The sequence below is a fragment of the Pogonomyrmex barbatus genome, unplaced genomic scaffold (assembly GCF_055798465.1).
Source record: "Pogonomyrmex barbatus isolate J1 unplaced genomic scaffold, ASM5579846v1 scaffold3, whole genome shotgun sequence".
In the NCBI taxonomy this organism is placed as follows: domain Eukaryota; kingdom Metazoa; phylum Arthropoda; class Insecta; order Hymenoptera; family Formicidae; genus Pogonomyrmex; species Pogonomyrmex barbatus.
The window spans coordinates 10156168-10169297 of record NW_028297127.1 but is presented as its reverse complement, the minus strand read 5'-3'; the positions used below and the strand labels follow the sequence as shown (position 1 = coordinate 10169297).

The 13130-nt window shown below is 36.1% G+C and overlaps 1 long non-coding RNA gene across 2 annotated transcripts; it reads left to right on the top strand.

The window, feature by feature from the left end:
• Positions 1-5948: 5948 nt before the first annotated feature.
• LOC148936056 (uncharacterized) lies at positions 5949-7275 on the top strand. Of its 2 annotated transcripts, XR_016139870.1 has the most exons (4): positions 5949-6087; positions 6163-6310; positions 6387-6651; positions 6714-7275. It is a non-coding gene; the product is annotated as an uncharacterized LOC148936056 (long non-coding RNA). The 2 variants fall into 2 exon arrangements; XR_016139869.1 differs by having other exon boundaries at positions 5972-6310.
• Positions 7276-13130: the final 5855 nt, after the last annotated feature.

The following is a 13130-nucleotide window of genomic DNA, read 5'->3' as shown; positions in this document are numbered from 1 at the left end:
TGTGCTTCTCGTGTACTTGGATCTGGTGGAAGCCGTCTTTGAGATCGAGCAACGTGAAAACATTTTTACCATTTAATGTAGATAAACAATTCTCGATTACCGAAAATGGGTATTTTGGCTTCACCACTCTTGTATTGAGTGGGCGCAAATCAACGCATAAATGAATTTGACCGTTCCGTTTTCGCTCTGGTATGACGCGAGCGCAAATACGGAGACATACTAGGTTTTATTATCCCTCGATCAAGCAGATCGTCTGTAATTTCCCGAATTTAAACACGAAGACATTCGGTATAACCAAAATGGCACGGAGCGTACGCATTTATGGTATCATTTTTGAGTCGAACTTGAACTGCATAGCCATCGTCTATTATCTCAAAATCATGAGCCTCAATGTAGAGAAGGAGATTAACTAGTTTCTTTAACTAGTTTCTTTTTTTCAGACGCGTCAAAATCAATTTAGATTTCATCCACCAGCTGCTCCAGCTTTTCAGCCGGTTCTTCCTCAACGCACAATGATAAGTGAAAGAAGAAATTAATGCAGGAATCAATCTTCTCTCCATCGAGACCGTGTAGTTTGTAAATCAAAGTCAATTTCTCATGCTGCATAAATTTGCAGTCCAAAATTATGTCGTCTTCAAAGGAACTGTCAGCCATAACATAAAGATCTGTGACTAAAGTTCTATCTCCTAACAAACAGAGAAATTGACAGAGACTATATCTGAAATTTCGAGCGGTTCATTATTCAAATTTACCAATCGTTTAACGTTTGGACGGCACTAACTAATGGATGGACGGATCCATTCCTTGTAAACGGACGACTTAAAGAAACCGGGCTATCGGTACCCATTAGCGCAATTAATTGACAATGTTTACTACAAATACTGTTTACAGTGACGTCCGGTCTATTCATTTCCAAGGTGTGTTCTGCCATAATCAGCACAACCGGGCCGTCCGTGGAAGCCTCATAGGAGACGGGCACAGCTCATCGACTCGAGTCCGAAGATGCTGAGACAGAGGAAATCGCTGATTCTTCCCTGGAAGATAAGAACAATCGTATTCCGGTGGCCTTTAATTTTATAATACAATAAAAACATACCACGTCACCGCGACAATCCTTAACTCTCTCCGGCTGAACGTGGTTTTTTTTCCACAGTTTCGGCACGGAGTATCGCGCACTTTCGTCGGAGGATGCGACGACTGCTAGGGCCTCCTCTCAACTTCGGTGAAGCCCTCTGTTATGCATCGCATTTTGTCTAGGAAACTGTCCAGCGAATCACCGGCCACCGAGAGAGCCGTAGCCCTCAAGGAACTGAACCCTCACACCACCACAATCAACAAATGTATCACATTCCTAACAGGTAAGTCCAACAAATGTACTAACGCTAATTTAGCTAAATTTAGCTATAGTATTGGTTGAAAGTCTCTCTTTGGTGGTTCCATTTTCTCGCCTCCGCTCTTTGAATGGCTTTGAAGAAAGGCACTTTTCTTTCAAAAATCTTCAGTATTTCTGCTCTAAGACTTATCCATGTTTCTATTACAGGGTCCGACTGGATTTTGTATCACTGGCGGGCGTAACTAATCAACTTACTGGATGCTACCAGCAATGTGATTCCATTCGTCATCATGGATCTGAGACTTTGTCCACTCTTCTAGTCCAGACCACTACACTTTCATTCTCAGATCCAGCAAATTCCAGGATTTGTGCCGCCAGCCACGATACTGAGTTTTCCGCCGCCGCCCCTTCGGAGCGCGCGACTTCACTTGGCGATGATCTCGCAAAGATTCTGGTGAGTTCCACTCTTGGCTCATTTTCATCTCTATTTCCTCTATCTGAGATTCCTCGTCTAGAGGCTCTGGGCTAACTCGATCTGTAAATTGTTGCAGCATCTGCCATGAATTGCTGCTGCTGACGAAGGAGATTCTCCAAAAATTGCATCATCGTCTCTTGGAATATATTGGAAAGCGGAAAGCGGTGCTTCCTCACGCACCTCCTGTGTGGGCATCTCCGGCTTGGAGGAACGACTGCGCGCGATTCCAGCATCAATCTCGACAAACCCTGTCTCTCTACATGAGACAGAATTGCCTCTATTAAAGTCATCCGGTCTTCAGATATCGGGAAGCGATAACAGCTCGCTTCTCTCTGGAGAAGCGAGCCGTTATCGCCTCCCGATATCTGAAGACCGGATGACTTTAATTCACTCCAATGCCTTTCGATCCATCATAGAGTGTTTTCCGTGTTTTCGGCATTTAAATCATGCATGCGCGTACTTAAACTGTCACGAAAGTAGGTCGAATCCCACTTCTGAATTTTATACTGTAAGGAATATCGAATTTCGCGCAATAAAATGTATTTCAAAATGTCTTAGAAAATCACTTTTATTGCAACACAGGTTGTATAGTTTAAATTGTAATGCGTACCGATGGCGTCTCTTTTTTAAAATTCGCCACGAGGCAAGAAGGGAGCAATAGCGCCGGGTGCTCCACGTTGCCGGCGCACAAGTAGCGAAAAGGTAAGTTAAATCTCTTTTTATTATAAAATAGCACAGAACAAACCATTTATTTGATCGATAGCGCGGGTGCTTACAGATTTGCTCAAGTTTTAGACGGACGAACAACTTACTCTACAGAGACTCTCGGCTATTGCGCATCGACCGTCCGGAACGCCATCACAAAGGAGAGTGCCGGCTGCTCCGAAAAATATCCGACTTTGGAGCAGATACCGAGGTTCTTGAAGGCTCCGATTTCGCCTTCGTTTCCGGCTCATTAGCCGCTGTTTCCGGAGAACTATGATACCAAGGCGCCTCCAGCGCCTATAGCTCAATTTATTTCCGCCGCCCGTTCTAGGTGCCATGAGAATCAAGGACACTCAATTTAAATTATTTTTATTTTCTTATAATATTAATATTACTATTAATTTGTATTCAAATTTTCAAGTTTTTGTGGCAATATAACTTCAACATAAATTTGCATTTTTTATTCTTTATAATCGTCGAAACAAAAGAACTTAATAATTTTTTAAATAGAGTTTAAAGGAAGAAACTATATTAATATAAATTTTATTTCAGATTATTTCGCTGATCCAGCAATACTGGATTATTGGACATGGAACGTATGTCTGCAAATACGAGCAAGAAGTAATCAAATTTATAAATTTATATATTCTAATCGATAAATCTTGTATTATAATTTTTTATATTTCCAGAACGTATTTTCCAAAACATACTATGGAACTTACACATGGAATTACATGGAACATCCAATGTATATGAGGCACAATTACATAAACAAGTAATATGCTAATATATAATACAATATACAGTATGTAAGATAATTTCTGTGATATTATTGTGATGCATATATTGTGATAAGTATACGAAGCATGATATCTCTATTCACAAGTACATGTAAAAGATATTGGTGCAAATATATTATATTGGTGCAGTTTATTTGCTAATAAATGTATCTATTTTCTATATAATGTTTATTTTTTTTAATAATTTTACATATCTAATGATTTAATCATTTAATTATCATTTAATATCTATTTCAAATTTCGATATTGAAAAGATTACACGTATATATGAGACGAAACTCGTCAATCCTACAGTTTAATTCGCATTCCATCACCAAATGGCAGTGTCTCATCTTTTGTTGCCCATCTTATATCAGATCTTATATCAGAGCTTTTATTTCTCTTAGTATATGTTCTGTGATGATCTGTGGGTTGGTCCCACAGACTTTTATATATAATACTAGACTGTTAATAGCGGTGTTTATGATGAAGCCGTATCGTCATATTGATTGTAGGATAAAAATTATATACACGGTGTAAAATTTTAAACTTATATATATTTTATTTTTTATAAATGTTAATTCAACTTTATAGGCATTTTTAATATTTCTGAAATCAACAATATTATTTCTTATTTATTTAAATTAAACTGCATTCTTATTCTATACCACAGTATATACAGTAGCGCAACTCTCCCGATTTTAGCGTACGTAAAAATGAAATGTGCGAGTGAAGTATGTAACCAATCAGGGCACAGATATTCCGTCTCACTTCTCTTCTATAATTTTTCCGTTTGTTAGCATGAGATGAGTCTATACAAGCATTTCGTAACGTTCAACAGAAAATGGCGGGAACATACATTTCGTAGGTGTTATAACGTGGCGATACGCCACAAGCGCACACCCAATATGAGCGCCGTAGTGCGCGGCGCCACCGCTATGCGGCGCAGGAAGATAAGCACTTTCTCGTGACTAAGATTAGGTCATGAGCAGTATGTAAAGAGCACGAAAACAAGCCCTTCTTCATCTCGCACGCTTCTCACTTTTCGGACTGTGCTCACTGGGCCTCTTGGAGAAGTACAAACGGCTCTTTTTAGAGCCAAGGTACTAGCCTTTTTGCGATGTAGAGTGAGCTTTCCGGGCCTCTATACTCTATCACAGAGTGAGCTCTCCGGGCCTCTGTACTCTATCGCAGAGTGCGCTCCCTGGGCCTTTGAACGGCTCTTTTCAGAGCCACATCAATAGCCTCCCGCGGTAGTCGCTCTGCCGTGGAAACATCGAGGCAAAAAGGGTTTCCACCAACAGTCGCGACCATCACCTCAACGACCTGAAGAAGGTCTCTTAGACCAGGGTGTCTCCTTCCTAACGAGATTCATTCCTATAGAGTTTCCATATACAACGATGGCCGCCACGCAGACGAGGCTATGTCCCTATTGGCATAAGCCTCCAACGACGCGATCAATCAAACGAGTCCACAGCCTCCTTCACCAACTCGGCCTGCAACTCCGTCACGGCCAATATCTATATTGGACGTTTCCGTGACGCTAACATCTTGTCCACGGACGCCGAGGAAAAGGAGACGGAAGCGCAGAGGCCACGAGATCCGTGTTCGTCTGGAGGAGTTTTTCGAGACGAACTCCTCCGAGTGATCTCCAACGACAGAGATCCCAGGCTCTTCGAAGCCACAATAAGATCCTGTTACGTCCGTGGTTCTAGAGGAAAAGTAATACCTTTCGTCAGGAGGAGGAGAACTCGGGTGGATGCATGGAACCTTTTCTGATCTCATGGAACGACGTCGTGAGGTCGATCCGCGAGTCGAATGCGCGTTAAGGGGGCAGGAATCGGGTCAGCGTCGATGACGTTATAATCCTTACCTGTGCCAGCGCTATCGGTGGTCCGTTTTCAGAGAACCGAATCTCTTTTACCAGGGATGGACCTCGTGCGATCCTCAGGGAGCCGTGAATAGTTCAGGGTCAAGTTTTAGGGTAAATAAATCGAGACGGAATTCGAGTTAACTGATTTAATAATAATAATATTAATAATAATAATAATAATAATAATAATAATAATAATAATAATAATAATAATAATAAAGGAATTACAATATGTTAATTCGCAAATTTTACTGTATACATTAAAGTGTAGAAGTACTGGTTACAAAAAAATTTTATACGTAAATTTCAAATAATAATAAATAACAAAGCAAACAAAAAAATCTGGTATTTATATACCCAATTGTTCCAATTGGGGCAAAAAATTGGTGATCGCGAGCATATCGATGGGATCGGATTGCAGGTGTGGCAGGGGAATCAGGGTGAGCGCTGCGGAAAGCCTTCATTGGAACGAGGTAGGGAAGAGGATCACGGGAAATGTACATAGGGATGATATCGTTAATTTGGTGTCTTGAGATTTGATCCCAAAACTGACTGTCGGGTTTGAATTTTCTTTTAATGAAAAAGGTGCCAGGAGGTGGATGGGTGGGAGAGCAAGGAAATTGACGAATGAGATCGAAGAACTTCTCCACGTCGAAGTTCTCTGGAGTACATTGTTGTTCAAAATCTGCCGCAGAGCGGAGGGCGGTGGCGTACTGTTGTAAGGTGATGTTAGCTAGTCTCGGTTCTATGTCTATTAATTGCTCTGCGAGTTCCTCGGCGTGTCCGGTTTCGCGACGAATCCGGACGAATCGTTTATTCAACTTCTCCCGACGGTGTCACAATGCCCGTTTCGTTGGGTTGTTCAGGATGGCTTTCGTTTGGTTCACTATGTAAATAAGAATTAGATGAGAGAGAGTGTGAGGTGAGAGTGATAAAAAAAAAGAAATTGAAGAATCATGATAAAGCAGTTTCACCGAATCAATCGGCGGCTTGCCAGGTTGGATGTTGTGGAATCGGGAGAGGCAGCTTCACCGAGTTAATCGGCGGCTTGCCAAGTCGGAGTGTGGAGAAATCGGGGAAGGCAACTTCACCGAGTTAATCGGCGGCTTGCCAATTTGGAATGTTAGAGTGTTTTAATGAAACAAGTATGTAGAGATCGCGAATCAAACAGCCAGTCTACCGCGAGAAAAACTGATAAAGATGGACTTACTTTTATTGTAGCGGCCGCTGGTGATGGACGAGAAGTGTGATGGCTAGGCTGGATCGTGGATCGAATTACACGAAAAATGTAAGAATCGCGCACAGATTCTAACTGAGAAAAAGATTTTTCGACAACCTCGGATTGGCCCGTCCGTGAAATCGTGGAACGATGAGAAGTGAGAAGAGAGCGATTCGCTCCAAGTCGCGGTTTTTAAAGGATTCCGAAGGGGTGGAAATATCTGATGGATTTCCGCGTTGACTTGTCGAATGATAGTTTAGAAAAATTGTGAGTATAGAGGAAGGAGGGGAACGGTGTTCTGTGAATTGTGGTTGTTTTTATATTTCCAGATTTCCTACCGAATGATGGAATTAGTTAGTGAAAATTTTCCTGTCATTCCACACCCTCAATCATTCATTGGTGTGGCCGCCAACGGTCGCTAATCGTTTCTTCTTGATTGGCGTTTCCCTTAGTTTCCCCACCAATTTGGGGAGTGTCACCCTCGAACGATCCGACGCGTTTCTTATCCGTTAGGAATTTGCTTTTGTTAATATTTTTTTATTTTTATTGGTATGTTATAAACTTGTCGGTGCCGACAAAGCTGTCTATCCCAAGAATTGTTTTTTCTGATAGTGAGACGTATCTCGAGAGGAATTTTTGTTTATTTATTTAGGGTTTCTTTAGATCGTTCGAAGCGCTTCATTTTCAGATTAGTAGCCGTTGTTTTTTTCCGAAAGAGAAAAATTCGTGAAGTCCCCCGGACGTAACAATATATATATCACATTTTTATCTTTAGAGCTAAGTTATGGTTGAAATTTTGTAATAGATCTATGGACACACCAGAATAACTATATAAAAATTACAGAATTTACAGTTGTGGTAATAAAATGAAATTGATGGCTTTGAAAATTATACATATATATATTTCGTTTTATATTAATATGAATATATACATAGTATATATATATATATATATATATATAGTTTTTAGTTATTAGTATTATTAGTATTAATTAATAACTATATATTAAAATACTAATAACTATATAACTAATATGTATATATTCATATTAATATAAAACAAAATATATATATGTATTATCTTCAAAGATATCACTATTCCACAACTGCAAATTCTGTAATTTTTATATAGTTGTTCTGTATCTATAGATCTATTACAAAATTTCAACCATAACTTAAAAAGAAAACACCAGATGATTGGTCGGGGTATTTTGATGCGCTTTATATAGACTGTTCTTGAGCAAAAAAAAAACGATACGTGTCCGACCGTTCTTGCCAATGGCCAATAGTTTCGAAGAAATTGATTTTTAAAAAATGAGTTTAGTCAGCCGATATATAGGCAGCACGATTTATATTGTCGCGTTCGCGGCGTTACTTCCCGTGATCGCGATACTCGGCGGAGCGCTCTCGGAAAGGAAGAACACTGTTTTAGGAAAGACTCGCTCTTTATTAAACCAACGGTACAGAAACGCGTCCGGCCACCGCAGAATCTGGCCGTCAAATCTGAAAAACAGTCGGAGAACGACGCGTTGCCAAGGGCCGATCCTCTATTCAAACTCTTATCGATTGATATTGATTATCTTTTAGCAGCGCCGAACGAAATACCGCACGGCCGCAACACTATGTTTAATCATCACTATTGAGCAAGAACAGCGGTAGCACAGGCGGTAGGGCGTTGGCTTGTACGACGTAGATCATGTGTTCAAATCCTGTTGCGTATATATTTTTTTTTATTAAAAATTAGTTTGTATTTGTAATTATTTATTATTTATAATTATTTTGTTACTATAGATGTTTAAAAAAATTATTTATTTAATTATATCTGTATATTTTTTGTAAATAAAGTTTTTAGGTAGTTATTGTAATTTGAAAAATCTCTATAAAGAAATATTAATATTTTTATAAGTTTAATTTTAATTTAATGTTATTAATTTTAATTACTTTTTGATTGTAATAAAATTTCATAAATTTACAAATAAATAATTAAATACTCCTGTATGAAGTAATTATTCCTAATCATCAATTTCATCAGAAATTATAATGGCCTTACATTCTTATTTATGTGTCCATATGAATAATGACGATGATGACAATGATAGTAATAGTAATTATTTCATACAGGAGTATTTAATTATTTATTTGTAAATTTATGAAATAAAAATATTAATATTTCTTTATAGAGATTTTTCAAATTATTACAAGAACTACCTAAAAACTTTATTTACAAAAAATATACAGATATAATTAAACAAATAATTTTTTTGAACATCTACAGTAACAAAATAATTACAAATACAAACAAATTTTTAATAAAAAAAAAATATACGCGACAGGATTTGAACACGCGATCGACGTCGTCAAAGCCAATCGCCTTTCCGTCTGTGCTACCGCTCCTCTTCCTCAATAGTGATGATTAAACATATAAAGTGTCCCATATATTGTCCGACGACTCATTTTTTCAATTTCAAAATCAATTTCTTCGAAACTATGGGCCACTGGCAAAAACGGCCGGACACGTATCGTTTTTTTTTTCATTCAAGAACAGCCTGTATAAAACGCATCAAAATACTCCGACCAGTCATCTGGTGTCCCCCTTGTTAACTCTAAAGAAAAAAATGTGAAAATTACTATTTTTTTATTAAAATGTTTAGAAATAAAATGTAGATATTGTAACTTAATCACATGTATTGTAATAAACATAAATAAAATACATATACATAATAAAACATACATGATACATATACATAATGATATATATAGGGTGATTCAGAACAACCCCGTGTCCTTGCAAGGACGTACTCCTGAATTAATTCTGAGACGATTTTTCCTCTACGAAAATTTTGTCCGACGCTTACATTTTAAATTATAAAAGAAAAAAGTTAGCGAATATATATATATATATATATATATATATATATATATAAAATATTAAAATTTTTAGACGATAATATATAATTTAAAACAATATACAAGAAAGAGATGAAACAGTTAAAAATATAGAAAAATCTAAAAATATAGAAAATTAAAACAATTAATTAAATTAAAGATGAAATTTTTGTGGACTTTTGTAGACATTAATATAACGGATATCAGTTATTATGAGAAGAATAATTTGCAGTATGTTTAATTTTTAATTATAAATATATATAAATATATATAAGAAATAGAATTAATAGCATCAATTTTTAGGACTTATTGGGAGCAAAAAAATAAGCAGATAGAGTTTGAAAAACAATATGATCATATTCAGAATCAATTGCGCCTTGAAAACGAAAACGATACCGAAAGTAAATTATAAATTATATTTTTGTTAATGTATTTCTACATTATCAATATTTTCTAATTATTAAATTATATTTTTATACGTACAAATTTTATGTAAAAAGTTTTGAAATGGAAGCACTTTTTGGAACAAGCTGAAACAGAATGGAATAAAGCATATCAACAAGAATGTCATGAAAAAATGAAAATTGAGCAGGCAAAATAAAAAATGTCGGTGTTAAAGGATAGTTATGCAAAAGACAATGGTTATGCAAAAAACAATATAGAAAATGTAGAAAAAAAATTAGCTCGGCTACAAATTACAAATTGATAATATTGGAAAATTATATCTGGATAATCAGAAAGCCAACATTGCTATACGGAGAAAAATAGAACAGAAACAAATGGAATGCAATATTATACTCAATGAATGCAAGGTTTGCAAGTTTCTAAAAGAGATATTTATTTTAAAAAATTTATTTTAAAATATTTACAAAATTTACATTGTACAAATCTTAAATTTTAGATATTGCGTTGACTACTTAATCAGCATAAAGATTAATATTTAAGAATATTTTTATATAAACGTTAAAACGATCTGCCTTTTCGTCGATTTGTGTTCCGCAAGGGTGCTACATACGCGGATACATATGCTCGTCGGTTTGTCCAGGTTCGGTATGAAAAAGCGGCAAGACGAATAAGTTCTCTGATATTAATATCTGTATTTAATATATGCTGGATGACAAGATTGTGATAATTAATCGTGATGGTGACGATAGCAGCGCGTTTTACAATGATTTAGTCAGTGGCGCAGTTGTCGTCCAAAGCAGTAGACGCGGATATTTACAGCGGACGCGGATTGCGGATATTGACAGCGGACGCAGATCGCGGGTCTGTTATGGCGGCGCGGGTTGCGGATATTTACAGCGGACGCGGATCGCGGATAGATGCTCGGAGACAAGGATGGCGGCGGCGGTCCACAGCGGCGAGGGCCGGCGTGTTCAGCCGCAGGGCGCAACGGCCAGAAACACCTGGCGAGCTTGCCGATACGTTGCGTTTATGCGGAAGTCGGAGGAGATGCTTAGCCAGCGCCAGTAACTCGTGGCTGGGGCAGCGAACACACTATCTCGAGCGTTCCTGGCAAGCGGATTCGGTGGATCGGATAGGAGCGGAGAATCGGCTCTGGCTAGTAACTCCTGGCTGGGGCGGCGTACTCGCAATCTCTGCTTGGCGGATTTTCAGTTCGGGATCGGAGTCGGTTTCGCTAAGCGAGCCCGGCGGATGATTCCAAGGATCTCTCTCATTTCTGATCGGGCATTTTATACTCCGCGGATCGATAATTCGGTGAAATTCGGCGTCTCTTCGGGTCGATCCGCGAGTATTATTTTGCCGAACTAATTTGTAATAACAAAATAACTTTGTTCGTTGCTTCTGATCTTCGAAACGGCGCGTTCGGGTATCTCCGCCGTGTAGCGCTAAGTAGCGCAGATTCCCCGTACGGCTCGTAGGCCGTCCTAATTATTTCGGTAATTTAAAACATTTATCGGCGCTTTGCGCCTTTTAAGCCGACGGATGGTCGGTCGGCTTTTGTCCGGTAGGGTAATAGTTCGGACGGAACGATGCGGTGGGGTGCATTGTTACAACGTTTAAGATATAATAAATAATGAAGATATAATTCTTTACATATTTAAAGATATAATTCTTTTTACAGATAGAATATCATTATTCCAAAGCTACAGACATCACATAGACTAGAAAATGAAGATATTTTTATATCTTTATATTTTTATATATAGCTCAAATTCGAGCACAAATTCGGAGATATCAATGAAAATTGATTTCTTGCGACTTCCCCAAGATATTCGCAATTGTGTAGAAGATTTATAAGACATGCCTAAACAACTTAGTGAGGAACTTATAGAGATCCAGAATGAATTAGATAATATATTGAATCCCAATCTAAATGTATGTAATGTTTATAACATTACATGGTATATATTTTTATGTTAGATTATCTTTTTAAAAATTAATCTAATAAATTTGAATTAATGTTTAGATCGATGATAAAATCGATTCGATAATGGATCAAATATAAGAGATAAATATAAATCTTCGAAACTGCCGTATGAAATATGATAAAATAAGAGCTGAATTTGAATTAGTAAAGGCGGGAAGACATAAGTTGTTTTCGGATTACTTGGAGCACGTTGCTGCAGAAATAGATTCTACATATAAAGTTGATATTTTTAATCATGCTCTCTATAAAATTTTACTTGTTACATAGTTTTAAATATTATAATTTTTATTTGACATTTTCTATACAGAATTTGGTTCATGACATGTCGGTTCAAGCAATTATTTTCTCAAATAATCTCGAGGAATATATAGGCAATACAATATATAGTTGCACAGTACCATCTAAAGGTTTACAGCCATTGCAATATTTATCTAGTGCAGAAAAATCACTCGCTAGTCTGGCATTATTTTTTGCAATGCAACGGTACTTCTTAATTTTAACATTAACAAAATGTTTGTAATGTAAATGCTTTAATGGATGTAGATAAAAGAGATATTCCAAAGAATTAAAATTTTTATTTACAGTCACAAGTAAATACCATTTCTTATTATGGATGAAATTGATGCGGCATTAGACAAGTGTATTGAAAATGTCATTCGATTTATACAATCCCAATTGAATACTATGTAGTTGATAACAATATCTTTGCACAGATAATTATATTGTAATGCCAATGTATTCATAGAAGTTACTATGAGAATAAGGATAATTTACATTTTTTTACAAATCTTTTTTACACATTTTTTACAAATTTGCATGAAAGTATATTTTATTTTTAATTTTAGCCTGACGAAAGATACCCTAATAGCAAAGTATTTGCAATTTCATTAAGTGGATATAGCAATGCAATAAAAAATGCAATAACTAATACATGCATAATATTGTAAATTATATTAAATTGCATTAATGTCATAATTATTGTCATAGTGTTATTATTTTTATAAAAGTATTTATTTTTATGTATTTATTGTTTTCTTATTATTATATGTGTAATTTTTCTCTATATTATTTAGAGACATATCTTTTTTCATATTATCATTTAGATTAAATTATAAAAATTAAATGAAGTTATTATATATATATATATATATATATATATATATATATATATATACATTTATATATTAATATATATTTATATGTAGATAGAACAGATTGAAATTTAACAAATTTTCATATCACAATATAATATTTAGACAAGCCAGTTTTAAATAATTTTAACAAGTTACATTAAATTAATCTATCCATTTTTTATGATCTGGGTTTATACATTAAAATTAATTTTATTATTAAATATATTATATTAAATAATTTAATTTAATTTATATCACACATTATCTGTAATTTGTGTGTGTGTGTGTGTGTGCATATTAAAAATAAGATTTAAGTGCATATAAACTGCTAACAT